The sequence below is a fragment of the Orbicella faveolata genome, unplaced genomic scaffold, assembly GCF_042242905.1.
Source record: "Orbicella faveolata isolate gen_17 unplaced genomic scaffold, um_ofav_v1 contig_35, whole genome shotgun sequence".
NCBI classification, from domain to species: Eukaryota; Metazoa; Cnidaria; class Anthozoa; order Scleractinia; family Merulinidae; genus Orbicella; species Orbicella faveolata.
In genome coordinates, this window is record NW_028301564.1 from 1,914,667 (window position 1) to 1,933,291 (window position 18,625).

General features: G+C 37.7%; 16 non-coding genes across 16 annotated transcripts; 9 read left to right on the plus strand and 7 right to left on the minus strand.

Moving 5' to 3' along the window:
- The first annotated feature begins 513 nt into the window (after window positions 1-513).
- Trnaa-ugc (transfer RNA alanine (anticodon UGC)) lies at window positions 514-586 on the plus strand. Its single transcript has one exon. It is a non-coding gene; the product is annotated as a tRNA-Ala (tRNA).
- Window positions 587-918: 332 nt separating this feature from the next.
- Trnai-gau (transfer RNA isoleucine (anticodon GAU)) lies at window positions 919-991 on the plus strand. The gene has a single exon. It is a non-coding gene; the product is annotated as a tRNA-Ile (tRNA).
- A 497-nt stretch (window positions 992-1,488) lies between these two features.
- Window positions 1,489-1,560, plus strand: Trnap-cgg (transfer RNA proline (anticodon CGG)). The gene has a single exon. It is a non-coding gene; the product is annotated as a tRNA-Pro (tRNA).
- Window positions 1,561-3,498: 1,938 nt separating this feature from the next.
- On the minus strand, window positions 3,499-3,571 carry Trnaa-ugc (transfer RNA alanine (anticodon UGC)). Its single transcript has one exon. It is a non-coding gene; the product is annotated as a tRNA-Ala (tRNA).
- A 324-nt stretch (window positions 3,572-3,895) lies between these two features.
- Window positions 3,896-3,968, minus strand: Trnav-cac (transfer RNA valine (anticodon CAC)). Its single transcript has one exon. It is a non-coding gene; the product is annotated as a tRNA-Val (tRNA).
- Window positions 3,969-5,452: 1,484 nt separating this feature from the next.
- Window positions 5,453-5,526, minus strand: Trnat-ugu (transfer RNA threonine (anticodon UGU)). Its single transcript has one exon. It is a non-coding gene; the product is annotated as a tRNA-Thr (tRNA).
- Window positions 5,527-7,658: 2,132 nt separating this feature from the next.
- Window positions 7,659-7,731, minus strand: Trnai-gau (transfer RNA isoleucine (anticodon GAU)). The gene has a single exon. It is a non-coding gene; the product is annotated as a tRNA-Ile (tRNA).
- A 566-nt stretch (window positions 7,732-8,297) lies between these two features.
- Trnaa-ugc (transfer RNA alanine (anticodon UGC)) lies at window positions 8,298-8,370 on the plus strand. The gene has a single exon. It is a non-coding gene; the product is annotated as a tRNA-Ala (tRNA).
- A 337-nt stretch (window positions 8,371-8,707) lies between these two features.
- Trnai-gau (transfer RNA isoleucine (anticodon GAU)) lies at window positions 8,708-8,780 on the plus strand. The gene has a single exon. It is a non-coding gene; the product is annotated as a tRNA-Ile (tRNA).
- Window positions 8,781-10,191: 1,411 nt separating this feature from the next.
- Trnav-cac (transfer RNA valine (anticodon CAC)) lies at window positions 10,192-10,264 on the minus strand. Its single transcript has one exon. It is a non-coding gene; the product is annotated as a tRNA-Val (tRNA).
- A 210-nt stretch (window positions 10,265-10,474) lies between these two features.
- Window positions 10,475-10,548, minus strand: Trnat-agu (transfer RNA threonine (anticodon AGU)). The gene has a single exon. It is a non-coding gene; the product is annotated as a tRNA-Thr (tRNA).
- Window positions 10,549-13,803: 3,255 nt separating this feature from the next.
- Trnan-guu (transfer RNA asparagine (anticodon GUU)) lies at window positions 13,804-13,877 on the minus strand. Its single transcript has one exon. It is a non-coding gene; the product is annotated as a tRNA-Asn (tRNA).
- A 244-nt stretch (window positions 13,878-14,121) lies between these two features.
- Window positions 14,122-14,193, plus strand: Trnap-agg (transfer RNA proline (anticodon AGG)). Its single transcript has one exon. It is a non-coding gene; the product is annotated as a tRNA-Pro (tRNA).
- A 1,728-nt stretch (window positions 14,194-15,921) lies between these two features.
- On the plus strand, window positions 15,922-15,994 carry Trnaa-ugc (transfer RNA alanine (anticodon UGC)). The gene has a single exon. It is a non-coding gene; the product is annotated as a tRNA-Ala (tRNA).
- Window positions 15,995-16,328: 334 nt separating this feature from the next.
- Trnai-gau (transfer RNA isoleucine (anticodon GAU)) lies at window positions 16,329-16,401 on the plus strand. Its single transcript has one exon. It is a non-coding gene; the product is annotated as a tRNA-Ile (tRNA).
- Window positions 16,402-17,396: 995 nt separating this feature from the next.
- Window positions 17,397-17,468, plus strand: Trnap-cgg (transfer RNA proline (anticodon CGG)). The gene has a single exon. It is a non-coding gene; the product is annotated as a tRNA-Pro (tRNA).
- The last annotated feature ends 1,157 nt before the right edge of the window (window positions 17,469-18,625 follow it).

Consider the following 18,625-nt stretch of genomic DNA (forward strand, 5'->3'; position numbering starts at 1 on the left):
AAAATTTAGAGGATTTGTATGTAAAATGTTGCTGGAGAGCAAGGCCTTGCTCTCCAGCAACTTTTTCCATACAAATCTTCTTATTCTTTTAGAAATTCGGATCGTCATGAAATCTCCTTCTTTAATGATGGGGGGCCTCAAACTTGGCCATTTTGATATGTTCGACATGCTTTTTCCATTTCTGGCATTCGTTAAGTTATAGCCCATAAATTTATGAAAAATAGGTCACGTGATGGCTTAGCTGCAAAGGACCTATTATCTAGAAATTAGAAGTTGTTTCCCATTTAGTTATTTTCTAATTATGTCTCGTCAATATCAGTAGCTTATGTTCTAAATAACAAGGAACTAGAGTGAAAAGTAACATGTTTTCTTTAATTATACTTGTTTTTCTAAAATGAAATTCTAAGTACATTCGTCAAAAAAAAAGCTTAAAACTAATGACCAGGTCATGCCTCTAACATTATTTTTTCAATAAGTTAGTAACTTGTTTATTGAACCAACTGGCTACGCGTTGGGGAATTAGCTCAAATGGTAGAGCGCCCGCTTTGCATGCGGGAGGTACCGGGATCGATGCCCGGATTCTCCAATTGGTTTAATTTATTTATTTGCCACAATTTTAATACTTGTAGATATTATTTTATTCTCAGTGATTAATAGTAAAAATCAGTCAGATTTTTCTTCTCTGTTACCAAGATTAAATTAAGAAAACTAGCCCTTTCCTGCGTGAAAAAAAAAATTGACAAGGGAGTGTTGAAGTTTGAGGGGTTACAATAAAGTAGTTAGTTTATGTTTAAAATCTAGAGCAATAAAATAAATACTTTTCTTTCTTGTCCAGATTTCATACTTTGAATGATTGACCAAACGGAATTCCCCAAAAATTTCATTTCTAAAGTAACTCAACGTCCTCTTGGTACGATTGGTCCGTTAGCTCAGTCGGCAGAGCGTGGTGCTGATAACGCCAAGGTCGTGAGTTCAACCCTCACACGGACCATCTTTTTTTGCGTCCGATAATAACTTAACGTAATCTCAGCTAGTAACAGTACATTATTTTCAAAACAAAATACGCAGTTTGCGCATTTTATCAAGTAAAGAACAATTAAAGATTGAAGCGCAGCAAGGATGAGACATAATTAAAAATTACAATAAAAACGTTCGCTGGCTAAAAAAGTTCAAAAAGAACATAAGCTTTCGGCTGTCGATCTACAGCCTTCGACGGATAAAAATGGAATGCAAAAGGATAACATATATGAGCTAATTCCCCACCTGTACAAAGATGCGTTTGAAATCTTCACATTACAGCACTGATTAAAACTTGGACACAACTAGTGCACTGACCGCATCAATGCCTTAACACTGCACAGTTGTCGCACACCTCATAGTCCTTGGATTAAACCATTTACTAAGGGAAATTTCAGATATCGAGTTGAGACAGATGGCTTTACAGGCGATATTTATCATTAACTGACAAAAGCTGGAATCATGAGCGTTGGCCCGTTGGTCTAGTGGTATGATTCTCGCTTCGGGTGCGAGAGGTCCCGGGTTCGACTCCCGGACAGGCCCCATGTTTAATATTTTATCACAAGACTTTGCAAGTCGTAACAGCATCGATTTCTGTGGCTTTTTTATCACTGGCTTATTGTATGTAAAAAAGCGAAGAAAGTAAACGAAAAATGATATTTTATTCCCACACGAAAGCTTGGGCATGCGCTGAACTGTGAAATTTTGCCTTAAATTTCTTTACCATATACAAAGCCTTCTTTGAACGTATTTTAATAAATATCTGCAGCCCAAAATATGTCTTTTTTTTACATGAGCAAGGAAACATTTCCCGCGCAAAAAAAGAAAAAAGAGAAACACAAATTTGGCTTGCTTTGGTTTGCGTGTAGTCCTTATCAAAACAGCAAAGGGAGTTTTTAAACTGTTTTTAAACCAAGCAGTATAAACTAACTAATAGAGTTCTCGTTGGTTTCGTATTACTAAAGCAAAAAGCTGCGCATGATTAAGCCCGGTTTTCCCTAGTGGCGCAAGCAGAAGCGCAAGTACAAACGCAAGCCTTAGGGATGACCCAAGTAAAAACGAAATTCGACGCAAACGCAAGCACAAGGAAAATGATTTAAACTTTCCGCTATTTTGAAGAACTGTTTAGGCGCGAGGTAATCTGAATCCAGTGTTTTCACTGGCCAAACATAACCACGTGTGTTAATATCCTTGGCTTGTGATTGCCCTTGTGCTTATGCCTGCGTCAAGGCCGTTTCCGCGGTGAGATAAGAATTCTTGTGTTTGCGTTTGTGTTTGCGCTTGTGTTTGCGTTGCTAGTGAAAACCAGACTTTACTGCACATCTGACTCTCTTCACACCCTGTTTCCACAGCAGAAATGAAATGATTGAAAATTAACTGAAGGCAACGATAGTTTTCCTTAGAATCTGGAATAAATGAACGAGTAATCTTTACTTATTAAACACTATAGAACTTAAGCTATAAGCTTGTGGGTTCATGTTGATGTCGCGATAAGAAAACCCATCCAAAAATTATCCAAAAAAATCCACTGTGGGGACAAGATGGCGACGGGTGCATTTACCAATAATTCTTAGCGTCAAAATCCCTGAGAAACGCTCATGAAAAATGCGCAGAAAACTTCCTAAAGCTTTAAACCTAGCGTACACAATTAATGTAATACAGCGACAAATGTTGCAAAGATATGATTTTATGCCTACCGGATAATCCATGTACGCAATGCATTGAGGTGAAATGTACAGCCACCATTTTTTCCTACTGTGGATTTTGGCCCGCTGTTACAGACGCCATGACAACTTGTGTCGAAGAAGCCGTAGCTAGGTTCCGCCACCAGTGAGCCAGCTCTTCTTAAAGACTGAAGAAAATAATAATCGCATTTAATAAATTTATTTTCAATGAAAATTTGCTTAACATTGAGAATATATATGGTGCATTCACGGTTTCCTACAGACAATTTCAATGCACGTTTTAAGCTATAACAATGAAAAACAAATATCCAATGACAAAATTGAGAATCCGAATAACAGTCGATACTGATAATGAGTAATACAGTAGTTTTGTGCAGGATGTTATGGCACACTGCTTGCTTTTTATGAGCAGATAAATGAGAAAAAAGAACTGCAAACAGAAAAGACAAAAAGACCAAAAAAATGTTAACATGGGTAGCAAAAATCAAGAAGTTGGAGAATCCGAGAATCGATCCCTGTCCTTCCCGCATGCGAAGCGGGTGCTCTACCATTTGAGCTAATCCCCATTGTACAGATGCCTTAGCTATTACGAGGCTATTTTGAAAAACAGGTTACCAGTTTTCGTCAGGTGTTACCGAAAATGAAAAAGGAGATTTAAATACACCACATAAACTAATTTAGAATAATAAAAAGATTTACTGCTATTTGTAAAATTTGGAAGAAAATAACTTGCCAAATAACATTAAAATGTCAGTGTTCATCTACACTTTGTCGTTTAAACTAAAATAACATTATATGGAGAATCCGGGTATTGATCCCGGTACCTCCCGCATGCAAAGCGGGCGCTCTACCATTTGAGCTAATCCCCCGGTTGTTACATGAAAAACAGAGTCTTAGATAAAACTAATTACTAGATTTGGAAGAATATTTCGACATTTTTTTAGAATATTTGGTACAAGCTATTGTCATAATATTATACAACAGAAAAATAACTGCTATATAATTTAACTGATGCAGCAAAGTCTGCTATTACATTTTGACATCCCTCAATTATGATTAATTTACTTGTCAAGCTTACTATTACTTGAGTATCATTACTCTTAAAATACAAGGTGCCAGACAGCTCATAAAGAAATCGAGACATGCAATCATAAAAAAGCAACTGCAGAAGTCAAATAAAGAAACGAAAAGAATGTTTCCGGCCGGGTTCGAACCGGCGACCTTCCGCGTGTGAGGCGGACGAGATAACCACTACACTACGGAAACCTCGGTGAACCACTAATGGTCTTAAAACGAATTATTTCTAAACCACGTTAACGTGGTACTATGATCAAATTTTTACTCCTTGAATTTTTGGGTGAATCACATGGAATTCCACGAAATATTTTAAACGCCATTTGCCGCTTGCAAATATCAACATTAGTTCCGGAGATATTTAAGTTTGAAAAATGTGTAAAATATGCAAATGAGAGACAGCTCAATATTATATCGAATATATATCTTGCTTAATTTGCAGCGGAGACCATTGAAACTTGGTAGGCTGATAGTTCTACAGGCAACACACTTATGGCTATATAAAAAAAATTCTATTCCCATGGCAACTCACTGTTTTCCATTTCCCTCCGATCTAATTCAAATATTTTATTGATTTTCAGCTCGAAAAACAGTGAACAAGGCCACAAGCACCACTTAACATATTTATATGTTAGCTGGATCATGCAGATGAGGCACCACTGTCAAATATCAAAATGGAGCACCAAAGGTGGCCAGAAAAGCTTTCAATATCGCGGAGGTCTGGACCCCAACATGTTCCCATGGTAACAGAACTGTTTAACTCATATTGTGGAGCACATCTGGTAGAATCTTACCGCAAATAATCAAAGATTTCTGATACAAATTGGCTGAGATATTTTTTTTCATGAAATTTGATCGAAATTTGGTCGAGTTTATGACGTCATCGATTGGCCAATTTGCATATTTTAAAATCTTGAATATCTCTGGAACGAAAGGAGATCTTTGAAATAGTAAACAGCGGTTCTCTTCTCGTACGGTTTACTTTTTTATGCTTTAAAATGGCTTAGATAGGAAAGATGCGAATTTCATGATATATGGAGTAGCACTTAAATGAACCTGTTGCAGCCGCGTTGAATCCTTTGTTATTTTTTCCGTTTGTGCGTGCATTCTTTCGTGATCATCGCATACTTTTCGTTTATCTCCCTTTCACGTTATCGATATTCTGTTAGGTTTTTTCGCATAATTTTGCTTTGTTTCAATCCCCTTTTGTATGAGTCTTTCTAGTTTATTCGTGTATTTTCATCGCGACGCTACTGTCATCTCGTTTCATTTACCGCCCTGCCGTTTTCCTTTTACGTGTTCCTTAGCTTCCTAGTCATACAACGTTTGTAGGTATCGTCTACCTTCGGCTCGTTGTTTCTGTTTCTTTTATTGTATTCGTCTATAACTTGTAATTTATTTTGTTTGTAGCAACCGCTCCCTTTTCATCGCTTTCTTCGCACTCGTTAAATTGCACGTTTCGTCTTATCGATTAAAGCCAAGTAGCGTGTTGACGTTGACTACAATAGTACCGTCATGTAATTTTTCAGTCGACTCCTGCGTGGACCTTAAAATTAAAAATAAGACTATTATTGGATAACACAACCTTACAAAAATTCCCTGTTATACAATATATAAAGCTTTGATGAGCAAAAGTAATGAAAAAGTATTGAGAATTAAAAAGTTCGACCCCTCTAAGGTACCGATGGGATTTGAACCCATGACCTCCTGTTTACAAGACAGGCGCTCTAACCAACTGAGCTGCGGCGCCCTACATTAGAGGGAGAGAGACTTTATGGATTCCGGGAAGAAATATCTGTTAGCCAGGAAAGAGAATTGTGTTCTCTAAAATAATAGAATTATTGTTAAAATTAAGAAGTGTGGGGTTTTTTCTGTATTATGTGGCGGTAATGATCCTGTTTCTTTGTCTGTTTCACTGCTTGGCTTTTTTATGCATTCTGATCAGATAAGGGATAAAATTGGTTTCATTGTTTTAAGACATTTGACCAACTGATCGCAATCGTTCGCTCCTTGATATTCGTGATTTTGTGACGTCTGTCAATAAGACAGGCATGTTCTTTTTTTTCTCTTGTTTGTTTTTTTGTTGTTGTTGTTTTGTTTTGTTTTGTTTTGTTTTGTTTTGTTTTTTTTGTCATCTTGTAGCTTGTACCGAGAAAGCATCAAATTTATTTGCGCTTTTGAAATATGTAATTTCTGACGATTGATTACTATTTTGACAGTTTGATGGAGAGGTTCGCGGGGTGTCCTGGAATGTTTAGGAACTTTTTTGGCTTTTGGCGGGAGATTTACGTCGTTCTTGATCGGTCCGTCTTCGTGTTCTTGCAAAATGTTCTAGTTTATTGATTATGTACCCGTTCTTCGGGGTCTCGTACTGCTGCATTAGACGAGAAATACGTTTCCGCATAGTTTTGGCCACATTTTAAGGGTGCATTTTAAGGTCATTCCCCAGTATTGCATTGCGCATCCCTACTGCGCATAATTTCACGCGTGCTTGGCACGCGCACATTAAAAAATGGCGGCTTTTTCTTTACGGCTGACCTCGCCAAAGAGGTAAATCGTCATGTTCTCGCAAACGAGTATGGTGACCTTTCATTTTTTTTCTGTTGTTTTGAATTGAGTAATAAATTTCTCTGTGTAAAATAAATATGGACCAATTCTCAGTGTTGAACGAAAAACAATCGTCGGAAACGTGAATTTAGCAAGCAATCTTGACTACAATCATGGTGCTATTATAAGGATTTATTGGGTATAAACAAGGGGCTGTTGCTCCTAAACGAACATGGGGACCCCTTATTTTTATTTCAAAGTTTAAGTTCCTATAATATAAACATTCAATAGGCAAAGTTTCACAAAAATCTCAGTGCGGGTTCTATTTCAGTGGAATGACCTTAAGAGGTTTTTCGTTTCTGGCGTAGCACAGGTTCTGATTGTTAGAACCACTAGTTGTAATTTGCAAGGAGATAGATTATCTTATTAGACGAAATACGTCTACATTAGATGACTGACTGAAGCATCTTCAATAAACTATTCACATTGAATTCTCGTCTCAGTGCCGTTTATTACCGTAGTTGGCCTGGTAACTACAAGACATCATAGAGCAGGTGTTATACCGCCAGCTGAGTCAGGAAGTAGCAGATTAAAACAGTTGTCTAAACAGCGTACTGTACGTTTGGCCTATTGGTCTAGTAGCATGATTCTCGCTTAGGGTGCGAGAGGTCCCGGTTTCGACTCCCGGACAGGCCCCTTTAAATTGTCTTTTGTCGATGAAGAGAGCATCATAACGAAACAGACAATTCTACGATGGTTTTTGGGACGTCACAACGGCTATTTAAAACAGTGGAATACCTTCCCCCAAATTACTTTCATGTTCGTGCAAACAATTCTAACTGACCACCATGAAACCGTCTGGATGAAAAATAACCCTTAACCCTTAAGTGTTGGCATCCATCTTTTTTTAAACAGTAGGAGAAGGCAGCGTGGCTGAGTGGTTACAACGCTGGACTTCGCGGAGGTCGCGGGTTCAAGTCCCGCTCTTCATTTAACCGCTTGGTTGGAGTTGTTTTTCGGTAGGCCCTAGTTCAACTTCCTGGTCATGTTTGTAAATAGCCAACTGGTCTGCTTCCCACCATTTGGGATTTTTAAGCTTGTTATATTTAGTTGATACATTTGTAGCTGAGCGCATTGACCACTAAAAGCAACAACATTTCAACATTTTTTGAAGGTCTAGGAAATTAAATGATAGACTAAGGTAAATTTGATCTAGTCGTTTTGTTTTGTACCCAACCGGAGGAAAAAAACATTAAAAAATCATTTTTTTTTTAAGTAGAGAGCAATGAAATCAGTTACAAATCGTAAGATAGTGTGTTCCAGTTAAAAAAATGTTGGTCCGTGTGAGGGTCGAACTCACGACCTTGGCGTTATCAGCACCACGCTCTGCCGACTGAGCTAACGGACCAGACACATTAACCTGGCTGCGGTCTTTTATTAAGTATCAACTGCCTTCGTACATTTTTTTAAATTAACTATATCTACGTTTCCTTTACAATACTTACATATAATACTTACAATATAATGAAATTAAAAATAAAGCCTTCGTACTCGTACATGTAAGTTACCATAACTTGGGTCTGGTGAGGTGCAACACCCGCTTAGTGGTGTCAGTCACTGCTGTGTTCAAACTGAATGATTTTATCTTTCAAGAAGTATGTATATACTTTTAACGTGGTTTATCAAGGATGAGAAAAGTTTTGTTAAAATATATAACTATCTAGTAATTAGAAGTTGTTTCCCATTTATTTATTTTCTAGTCATGTCACGTCAATATCAGTACTGCTTATGCTCTAAATAACAAGGAACTACAATGAAAAGCAACATGTTTTCTTTAGTTATATTTGTTTTTCTAAAATGAAATTCTAAGTACATTCGTCAGAAAAATGCTTAAAACTAATTACCAGATCATGCCTCTAACATTTTTTTTTCAATAAGTTAGTAACTTGTTTATTGAACCAATTGGTTATGTTAGGGGAATTAGCTCAAATGGTAGAGCGCCCGCTTTGCATGCGGGAGGTACCGGGATCGATACCCGGATTCTCCAATTGTTTATTTTTTTATTTGTCACAATTTTAATACTTGTAGATATCATTTTATTCGCGCTCATTAATAGTAAAAATTAATCAGATTTGTCTTCCCTGTTACCAAGATTAAATTTAAAAAAACCAGCCCTTTTATGAGTGAAAAAAAAAAATTGGCAAGGGAGTGTTGAAGTTTGAGGGGTTACAATAAATTAGTCAATTCAGTTCTGTTTAAAATCTAGAATAATAACATAAATACTGTTTTTTCTTGTCCATATTTCATACTTTAAATGATTGATCAAATGGAATCCCCTAAAAAAATTGATTTCTAAAGTAACTCAACATCCACTAAGTACGATTGGTCCGTTAGCTCAGTCGGCAGAGCGTGGTGCTGATAACGCCAAGGTCGTGAGTTCGACCCTCACACGGACCATCCTTTTTTGCGTCCGATAATAACTTAACGTAATCTCAGCTAGTAACAGTACCTTATTTTCAAAACAAAACACGCAGTTTGACATTTTATCAAGTAAAGAACAGATAGAAAAGGCGTAGTTTATTGTCGTCAGCTCGCTGCATTTCGGTGAACGATATGTATAAAATTGCCTGCTTTTGGAGTCTAAACTTCAGCGTTCTTCACTTAATATCAATAGGCCAATGATGCATTGTCCTCTTGTGGAGGGATAGAATTAAGGTACACTTAAAAATGGTGTGGAACGTTACCACCAGTTTTCCAGGCAGTGATCGTTGTCAACCAGCACGTCAATCACAACTGACCTCGTTAAGAATGCCTTAATACAGTAGTCGGGGAACTCATATTCCTTGGATTAAATCATTTACCAAGGGAAATTTCAGATATTGAGTTCCTCACCAGACAAATGGTTTTACAGGCAAGATTTAACATTAAGTGACAAAAGCTGGTATTATAAGCGTCGGCCTGTTGGTCTGGTAGCATGATTCTCGCTTCGGGTGCGACTGAGCCAATGCACCAGACACATTAACCTCAGAGCCGCCTTTTATGTATGGGTAGTTGACCAAGTGTGAGGACAAGATGGCAGGATATTGGCCAAGTTCTTTTTTCGCGTGTTTATGGACCGGGGAACAGCAGCTGGTAATCCAACCTATGTCAGCTACTGTTATGTTTAAACTGATCTACTTGATTTGGTTTAATTCTTTAAGATGTATGCATATATTGTTGACGTGCTTTCTCAAACTGGAAATGAGAAGATTTTTGTTAAACTAGTTATCCAGAAATTAGAAGTCGTTTCCCAGTTATGTTCCAGTCATGTCTCATCTTAAATGACTTTAAATATATATAATAGTTCAGGCTCACTCACTGCGGCAGCAATCAATCAATTAGGCAGCTCTACAATTCAAGTTGTATTTAAAATTTCAGCTTTCAGTAAACGCTATCCAGACTACCCGAATTAATTTTGATAGTCCATTGGTCGGTGACCCCCATTTTTTTTGCTTCTACGAGATACTTTGATATCTTTAACAAATATCCATATTTGCAAATTAAAATGTGCTTGATAGTTGTAGTTTTTCTCTAAAAATTCCTTCCACACATTATATATATAGCCTAAAGAGCAACGATACGGTGTATAAAGATATCAAGGGGGCCTTTCATTGAACACCGCAGTGAGCAATTCATTGTATCTAAAACAAGAGAAAAAGAACAATGCTTGGTTCGAGTTAAACGACCGAGTCAGGACTGTTTTCTTCCTCGCGCGAGTTCCAAACTACGTATTTTAATCGGCTATCCGAAATAGGCTCACTAAAGCAAAAGTAAATGGTGTGCTTCACAAAGGAGTTTAGGGATGGTAAGAAATGAAAAAAAAAAGAAATGTTTCCGGCCGGGCTCGAATCGGCGACCTTCCGCGTGTGAGGCAGGCGTGATAACCACTACACTACGGAAACGACGACGAACCAGCAACCAAAATCCTTAAAAGAGCCATTCGCAAATTACGTTTTATATACTTCTTGAAATTTTTTAGTCCACCCCTGCATAGACCTTAAAAGTAAATCCATTGGATGACACATACAAAAAAAACTCCCAGTCGTACAACATGTGAAGCTTCGATGAGCAACTTGCAAAAGTAATGAGAATTAAAAAATGCGGTCCCTCTAAGGCACCGATGGGATTTGAACGCATGACCTCCTGTTTACAAGACAGGCGCTCTAACCAACTGAGCTACGGCGCCTTACATTAGATAACAATGTGTTTTTTTGTTTATTTATTTAGTTATTTTCTTCAAAAGTCGGGTCGTGATATTTATGTATTTTCTTCAAAAATAAACAAAAGTAGTTAAAAAACATTGTTATTAGTACTAAGTTGGTCAAATGTCTCACTTTCAGGCTTGGTAATACCTAGGAGTACTACGATGGCTCAATATGATATGGCTATTTGCAAGTTGAAGTTCTTTTCTTACATGTTAGTAACCGTGAAAGATTTTTGATCGAACTATATTAAGAAAGTTCCCTTGGAGCACCTCATAAAAGATGTTTAACGATATTCTTTAACCAGAGAGACTTCATGGATTCGAGAGGGAAACATCTGGTAGCCAGAGAAGAGAAACGTGTTCTCTTCATAACCGCATTACTGTTAAACTGATAAAGTGTGTGTTTTTTCTAATTTTTTTGTGTTCTGATCATGCAGAGGAGGGATAACACTGTTTTAGTTTTTACGGGTGACCAACCGATAGCAGTCGTTCCTGCTGGTGAAAAAATGATTACTTAACAATTCCCTTTTTGATATTCATGATCATGTGACGCCTGTTTTTTGTTTTTTTTCATCTTGTAGCTTGTACCGAGAAAGCAACAAGTTTATTTGAGCTCTTGGAATATGTAATTTCTGAAGATTGAAAGACGAATTATTCCGTGATTATTATTCTGACAGCCTGATGGAGAGACTCGCGAGGTGTCTTGGGATGTTTAGAAACTTTTTTGGGCGATTTGCGTCATTTTAGGTCAGTCAGTATTCGAGTTCGTCCAAATTTTTATTAAGCATTGTTTTAACAGTGTCTTGTAGAATGTTCTAGCTTATTGATTTTGTACCCTTTACTCGATGTCTCGTACTGCTGCATCAGATGAAGAATACGTTTCCCCACCTTTTTTGACCACATCTTAAGGGTGTGTTTTAAGAGGTTTTTCGTTTCTGGCGTGGCACAGGTTCTAATTGTTAGAACCAATAGTTTTAATTTGCAAGGAGATATATTACCTTATTAGACGGAATACATCTGCATCAGATGACTGACTGACGCATCCTCAATAAACTATTCCCACTGAATGTCTCGTGTTAGTGTTGAGTCAAAATTGCTCTATTGACATGACGCGGAAAACTCCGTTAATCAGCGAAGTTAGATTGGTAACTACAACACAACACAGAACAGGTATTAAAACACCAGCTGAGTCAAGGGAGTAGCAGATTAAAGCATTTGTCTAAACAGTTTACTATATGTCTGGCCTGTTGGTCTAATAGCATGATTCTCGCTTTGGGTGGGAGAGGTCTCGGGTTCAACTCCCGGGCAGTCCCTGTTTGTCTTTTTTTAGGTAATAACTAAAATAATCAGAAACATCAGGAGCCCTCCTGTAAAAATAAATTTTTAGGAGGGAGCCTACTTCATCAAAGGTGCTCTTCATTGGGGTCCGCCAACCGTTTTCAGATGAGTTTACACATGGTGCAACAACATTTACATGAATCCCAACTTGGAAAATCGTAGTATTTTGTAAGTTGTAGGTACGTCAGTGGATGAGATATTCACTGGATCTTTCCCTCGCTCCTTCGCTTTCAGTTAGATTTCTCGTAAATCCGCTGCTTAATGTAAATTGAGGTAGCCAGGTGAATTTTAGTCACAGCCCAAGAGCATCCCAATCGGCTTTAATACGTGCATTTTCATCCTCCAGGAAAACATCAACGCAACGTGCGTGGTAACATTATCCGCGGGAATACTGGATACTATATCTAAAAATAGTTTGAGAGGAATTACTTTGAGACATATGGGGGATTAACTATCTCACTCTTCATGCTCTCCTGATACCGGCGAAATATTTAAGCAACGTGTCAAAATACTCTACACCCTCAAAGATGTTCACATCATGGTATACAAAAAATGAAGGTTAAGGTTATGGATTGTTTGGAATGGAATGGGTCGATGTCATCATCTTTCTTTTTTGCAAAAAAAAAAATCAGCAAAACGTATAAAAGAACTTGATTAATTATTCCATTTAAAATACCCTGGAACAAGAAAAACAAATATGGAATAGAAAAGTATGAAACTATGGTGTTTGTCGTTGGATGATATGAAAGCTGGCATTTACCACAAAAATTGCATTCAACAGTCAACTTAAAGCGAAGAGACTTTTGGTTTCTCCGACTAAAACTCGTACATTTCTGGCTACCAACCCACTAACAATCAGTAACATAAGCTTTAGCTCGATAGCGTTATTTAAGGCATCGATCCTAACATGAAGTTGCAGAAGGATAAAAAAAATTAAAGAAGCTCAGTTACAGCAACGACTCAGTTCTGTTGTTTGTTTGTTTGTTTGTTTGTTTTCGCTCCTGACATGGTTCAAAAGTTTCAAAGAGCTGCCTAGAGTTGGGTAGCAAGTTAAAGTCTTATTGAACAAAAAAAAATTGTTTCCGGCCGGGCTCGAACCGGCGACCTTTCGCGTGTTAAGCGGATGTGATAACCACTATCGGAAACCGGACAAGAACTAAAGGTGCTGTCCTCAGTAGTTTCCTAATCGGGAACTAGCAGTTTTCTAGTTTTTTGATGAGGAAGACAGAAAAAATAAGTCTACGAAGTACAGCAGACAGTAGAACATTTGCCTACTTCTCACGATGCTCAATATTGCAGTTTTTCAAAAAGAACGCTATTCTTGTTTTAGCGTTGCCAGAGGATCTCAATGGGATTAACCGTCAAATGTTCAAAACATTAACCGTCAACCGTCAGAAACGCAATATTTTTATCGACAACCGTCAAATGAGCAAGCCGATATTAGCCGTCAAATGTCTCAGATATCCTTAATTAAGAACTAAACGATTGATTGGGGTCAAGTTATGCTGTTTAGAAACGAACATTTTAATTTTTCACAAAAAGTATGCTTATGTTGAAGTCGTTCAACTTTTAGTCACCGGAGCAGGAGAGTAACGCGCCCAGCGGTAACAGAGGTGATGTAATTATGTTAGTTCAACAAACAGTTGAAGACTAAATATCCAAAGTAGTAATGTAGAAATCATAGGACTAATTGGATTATTCAAATATGGGCAAATTTGTACCCTTTTGTGAAAAATTACAGCCAAATTTGTTTCAACGTTCAAAAGACCAATAATGATAACGATTACGATAATAACGGTTTATACACATCACATCCGCGCAGTGGCTGTTTGTTTGACAAGACCTACTTACATGCAATAGAACTAAATGGACTCTTGACGCTAACTATACAAAAGGAACCGTCCCCGGGTGGGCTTGAACCACCAACCTTTCGGTTAACAGCCGAACGCGCTAACCGATTGCGCCACGGAGACTTCTTTCGAGGAATTTTGTACAATTTTCATCAGATTTGATTGTGTGGATGAAATTTTAACTTGCATTGCGTAAGGTGTCTGCTACATTATTGTATCTTGCTCGAAAGACATGAAAAGCGAAAAACCGGGGGAGTTGGGTAGTAATTGTTTTGGCCAATGAGACAACACATAACTGGTGTGATAGTACCAGTTCAACAGAGAGAGGTAGATTAATACCTTTGTCAAATGAAACTCAATCACGTTTGGCCTGTTGGTCTAGTGGCATGATTCTCGCTTAGGGTGCGAGAGGTCCCGGGTTCGACTCCCGGACAGGCCCCTTTAAATTGTCTTTTGTCAATGAAGAGAGCATCATAACGAAACAGACAATTCTACGATGGTTTTTGGGACGTCACAACGGCCATTTGAAACTGTGGAATACTTTCCTCCTTTAAAACAAATTACTATCATGTTCGTGCAAACAATTCTAACTGACCACCACGAAACCGTCTGGATGAAAAATAACCCTTAATCAAGTGTTTCTGTTGGCATCCATCTTTTTAAACCAGTAGGAGGAGGCAGCGTGGCCGAGTGGTTACAACGCCGGACTTCGCGGAGGTCGCGGGTTCAAGTCCCGCTCTTCATTTGACCGCTTGGTTGCTTTTCGCTAGGCCCTAGTTCAACTTCTTGGTCATGCTTGTAAATAGCCAACTGGTCTACCTCCCACCAGTTGGGATTTTTAAGCCTGTTATATTTAGTTGATACATCTATTTCTTTCATTTTAAGTGACATGCCTGTGAACTAGTAGGTATAGCTAAGCGCAATGACCACTATAAGCAACAATATTTCAATATTTTTTGAAGATCTAGGAAAATAATAAATAGACTAAGGTAAATTTGATCTAGTCCTTTTATTTTGCACTGAGCCGGAGGAAAAAAATATTTTAAAAAATTAGTTTTTTGACAGCAGAGCAGGGAAATCAGTTACAAATCTTAAGATAGTGTGTTCCAATTAAAAAAAAATGTAGGTCCATGTGAGGGTCGAACTCACGACCTTGGCGTTATCAGTACCACGCTGTGCCGACTGAGCTAACGGACCAGACTTGTAGACATTAACCTGGCTACGGTCTTTTATTAATTATAACTGCCTTCGTACATGTTTTTTTAAATTAACCATATCTACGTTACCTTTACGATACTTAGATATAATACTTACAATATAATGAAGTTAAAAAAAAGCCTTCGCACATGGAAGTTACAATACTAGTAAGTTGCCATAAGTTGGGTCTGGTGAGGTACAACACCAGCATAGCAGTGTCAGTTACTGCTGTGTATTCAAATTGAGTGATTTCCTTTTTTAAGAAGTATATACTTTGTTGAAATAATGGGCCCTTTGCAGCTGGGGTCACGTGAACAAATTTTTCTTAGAAAAATTTTATATTATGGGCTATAACTTAAAGAATGCCAGAAATGGAAAGAGCGCATCGAAAATACCTAAATTGCCAAGTTTGAAGCCCCTGGAATTAAAGAGTAAGTTTATACGACAGTTTGAATTTTCGGAAAATTTAGGGGATTTGTATGTAAAATGTTGCTGGAGAGCAGGGTCTTGCTCTCCAGCAACTTTTTCCATAGAAATCTTCTTATTCTTTTAAAAATTCGGACCGTCATGAAATCTCCTTCTTTAATGATGGGGGCCTCAAACTTGGCGATTTTGATATTTTCGACATGCTTTTTCCATTTCTGGCATTCGTTAAGTTATAGCCCATAATTTTATGAAAAATAGGTCACGTGATGGCTTAGCTGCACAGGGCCTATTATCTAGAAATTAGAAGTTGTTTCCCATTTAGTTATTTTCTAATCAAGTCTTGTCAATATCAGTAGCTTATGTTCTAAATAACAAGAACTAGAGTGAAAAGTAGCATGTTTTCTTTGATTATATTTGCTTTTCTAAAATGAAATTCTAAGTACATTCGTCAGAAAAAAGCTTAAAACTAATGACCAGGTCATGCTTCTAACATTGTTTTTCAATAAGTTAATAACTTGTTTATTGAACCAACTGGCTACGCGTTGGGGAATTAGCTCAAATGGTAGAGCGCCCGCTTTGCATGCGGGAGGTACCGGGATCGATACCCGGATTCTCCAATTGGTTTAATTTATTTATTTGCCACAATTTTAATACTTGTAGATATTATTTTATTCTCAGTGATTAATAGTAAAAATCAGTCAGATTTTTCTTCTCTGTTACCAAGATTAAATTAAGAAAACCAGCCCTTTCCTGCATGAAAAAAAAAAATTTGACAAGGGAGTGTTGAAGTTTGAGGGGTTACAATAAAGTAGTTAGTTTATGTTTAAAATCTAGAGCAATAAAATAAATACTTTTCTTTCTTGTCCAGATTTCATACTTTGAATGATTGACCAAATGGAATCCTCCAAAAATTTCATTTCTAAAGTAACTCAACATCCTCTTGGTACGATTGGTCCGTTAGCTCAGTCGGCAGAGCGTGGCGCTGATAACGCCAAGGTCATGAGTTCGACCCTCACACGGACCATCCTTTTTTGCGTCCGATAATAACTTAACGTAATCTCAGCTAGTAACAGTACATTATTTTCAAAACAAAATACGCAGTTTGCGCATTTTATCAAGTAAAGAACAATTAAAGATTGAAGCGCAGCAAGGATGAGACATAATTAAAAATTACAATAAAAACGTTCGCTGGCTAAAAAAGTTCAAAAAGAACATAAGCTTTCGGTTGTCGATCTACAGCCTTCGACGGATAAAAATGGAATGCAAAAGGATAACATATATGAGCTAATTCCCCCACCTGTACAAAGATGCGTTTCAAATCACATTAAAGTACTGATTAAAACACGGACACAACTTTCATTTCAACCAAGAATGGAGAGATAGCATTAGGAAAAAACCAAATATACTGGACTTTTAGAAAATCTAAAGTTCTCCCTGTTTTAAGAGGAAGGAAGGAAGATATGAAAAAAGTAAGTAAGAAAAGATGAATGCAGAATCCCACACAAATGCAAGAGGTCAATTATGCATACATAACTTGAATGAGCGAGACGTACCTAACCTGTACCTACCCATCCCTTTCGTAAAATATAAGCCAGAGTTCTCTTTTTCCTCTACATTCAAACGTGGCATGTGAACATTTCCAAATCAGACTCAATTTATTGATTCGTTGCATAACCTAGTGTATACCCTGGGGATTTCGTCGCCACTCTAAAAAAGAATGTTGCCAAATCAGAGTAGCAAAGTTACACAATTAATTAACAAGAGTAAATCTCCCTTACGAATGCTGGTATGGAACGTTACCCCTACCAGTTTTCCACCCAACGATCGTTTTCAAACAGCACCTCGATCGCAGCTAGCGCACTGACCGCATCAATGCCTTAACACAGTTGTCGCAGACCACATATTCCCTGGATTAAACCATTTACTAAGGGAAATTTCAGATATCGAGTTCCTCACCAGACAGATGGTTTTACAGGCGATATTTATCATTAAGTGACAAAAGCCGGAATCATGAGCGTCGGCCTGTTGGTCTAGTGGTATGATTCTCGCTTCGGGTGCGAGAGGTCCCGGGTTCGACTCCCGGACAGGCCCTATGTTTAATATTTTATCAAAAGACTTTGCAAGTCATAACAGCATTTATTTCTGTGGCTTTTTTTATCACTGGCTTATTGCATGTAAAAAACTGAACGAACGAGCGAAAGAAGAAAAGCAAAGAAAGTAAATGAAAAATGATACTTTATTCTCACGCGAAAGTTAGGGTTTGCGTTAAACTGTGAAACTCTCCCTTTAATTTGTTTCATTACCATATACAAAACCTTCTTTGAACGTTTTTTAAAAAATAACTGCTGTCATGTATGGAAATGTCTTTTTTCAAATGAGCAAGGAAACATTTCCCGCGCAAAAAAGGAAAAAAGAGAAACACGAATTTGGCTTGCTTTGGTTTGCGTGCAGCCTTTATCAACACAGCAAATTGAGTTTTAAAAGTGTTTTTAAACAAAGCAGTATAAACTAACTAATAGAGTTGTCGTTGGTTTCGTATTAGTAAAACAAAAAGCTGCGCATGATTAAGCCCGGTTTTCACTAGAGGCGCAAGCAGAAGCGCAAGTGCAAACGCAAGCATTACGGATGACCCAAGTAAAAACGAAATTCGACGCAAACACAAGCACAAGGAAAATCATTTCAACTTTCCGCCATTTTGAAGAACTGTTTAGGCGCGAGGTAATCTGGATCCAGTGTTTTCACCGGCCAAACATAACCACGTGTGGCTAATATCCCTAGCTTGTGATTGTCCTTGTGCTTATGCCTGTGTCAAGGCCGTTTCCACAGTGAGATAAGAATTATTGTGTTTGCGCTTGTGTTTGCGCTTGTGTTTGCCTCGCTAGTGAAAACCAGACTTTACAGCACATGTGACTCTCTTCACACCCCGTTTCCACAGCAGAAATTAGATGATTGAAAATTAACTGAAGGCAACGATAGTTTTGCTAAGAATCTTGAATAAATGAACGAGTAATCTTTACTATTAAACACGATGGAACTTATTAAGCTGTAAGCTTGTGGGTTCATGTCGATGTCGTGATAAGAAAACCCATCTAAAAATTATCCAAAAAAGTCCACTGTGGGGAACAAGATGGCGACTGGTGCATTTACCAATAATTCTTAACGTCAAAATCCCTGAGAAAAGCTCGTGAAAAATGCGCAGAAAACTTCCTAAAGCTTTAAACCTAGCGTACACAATTAATGTAAAACAG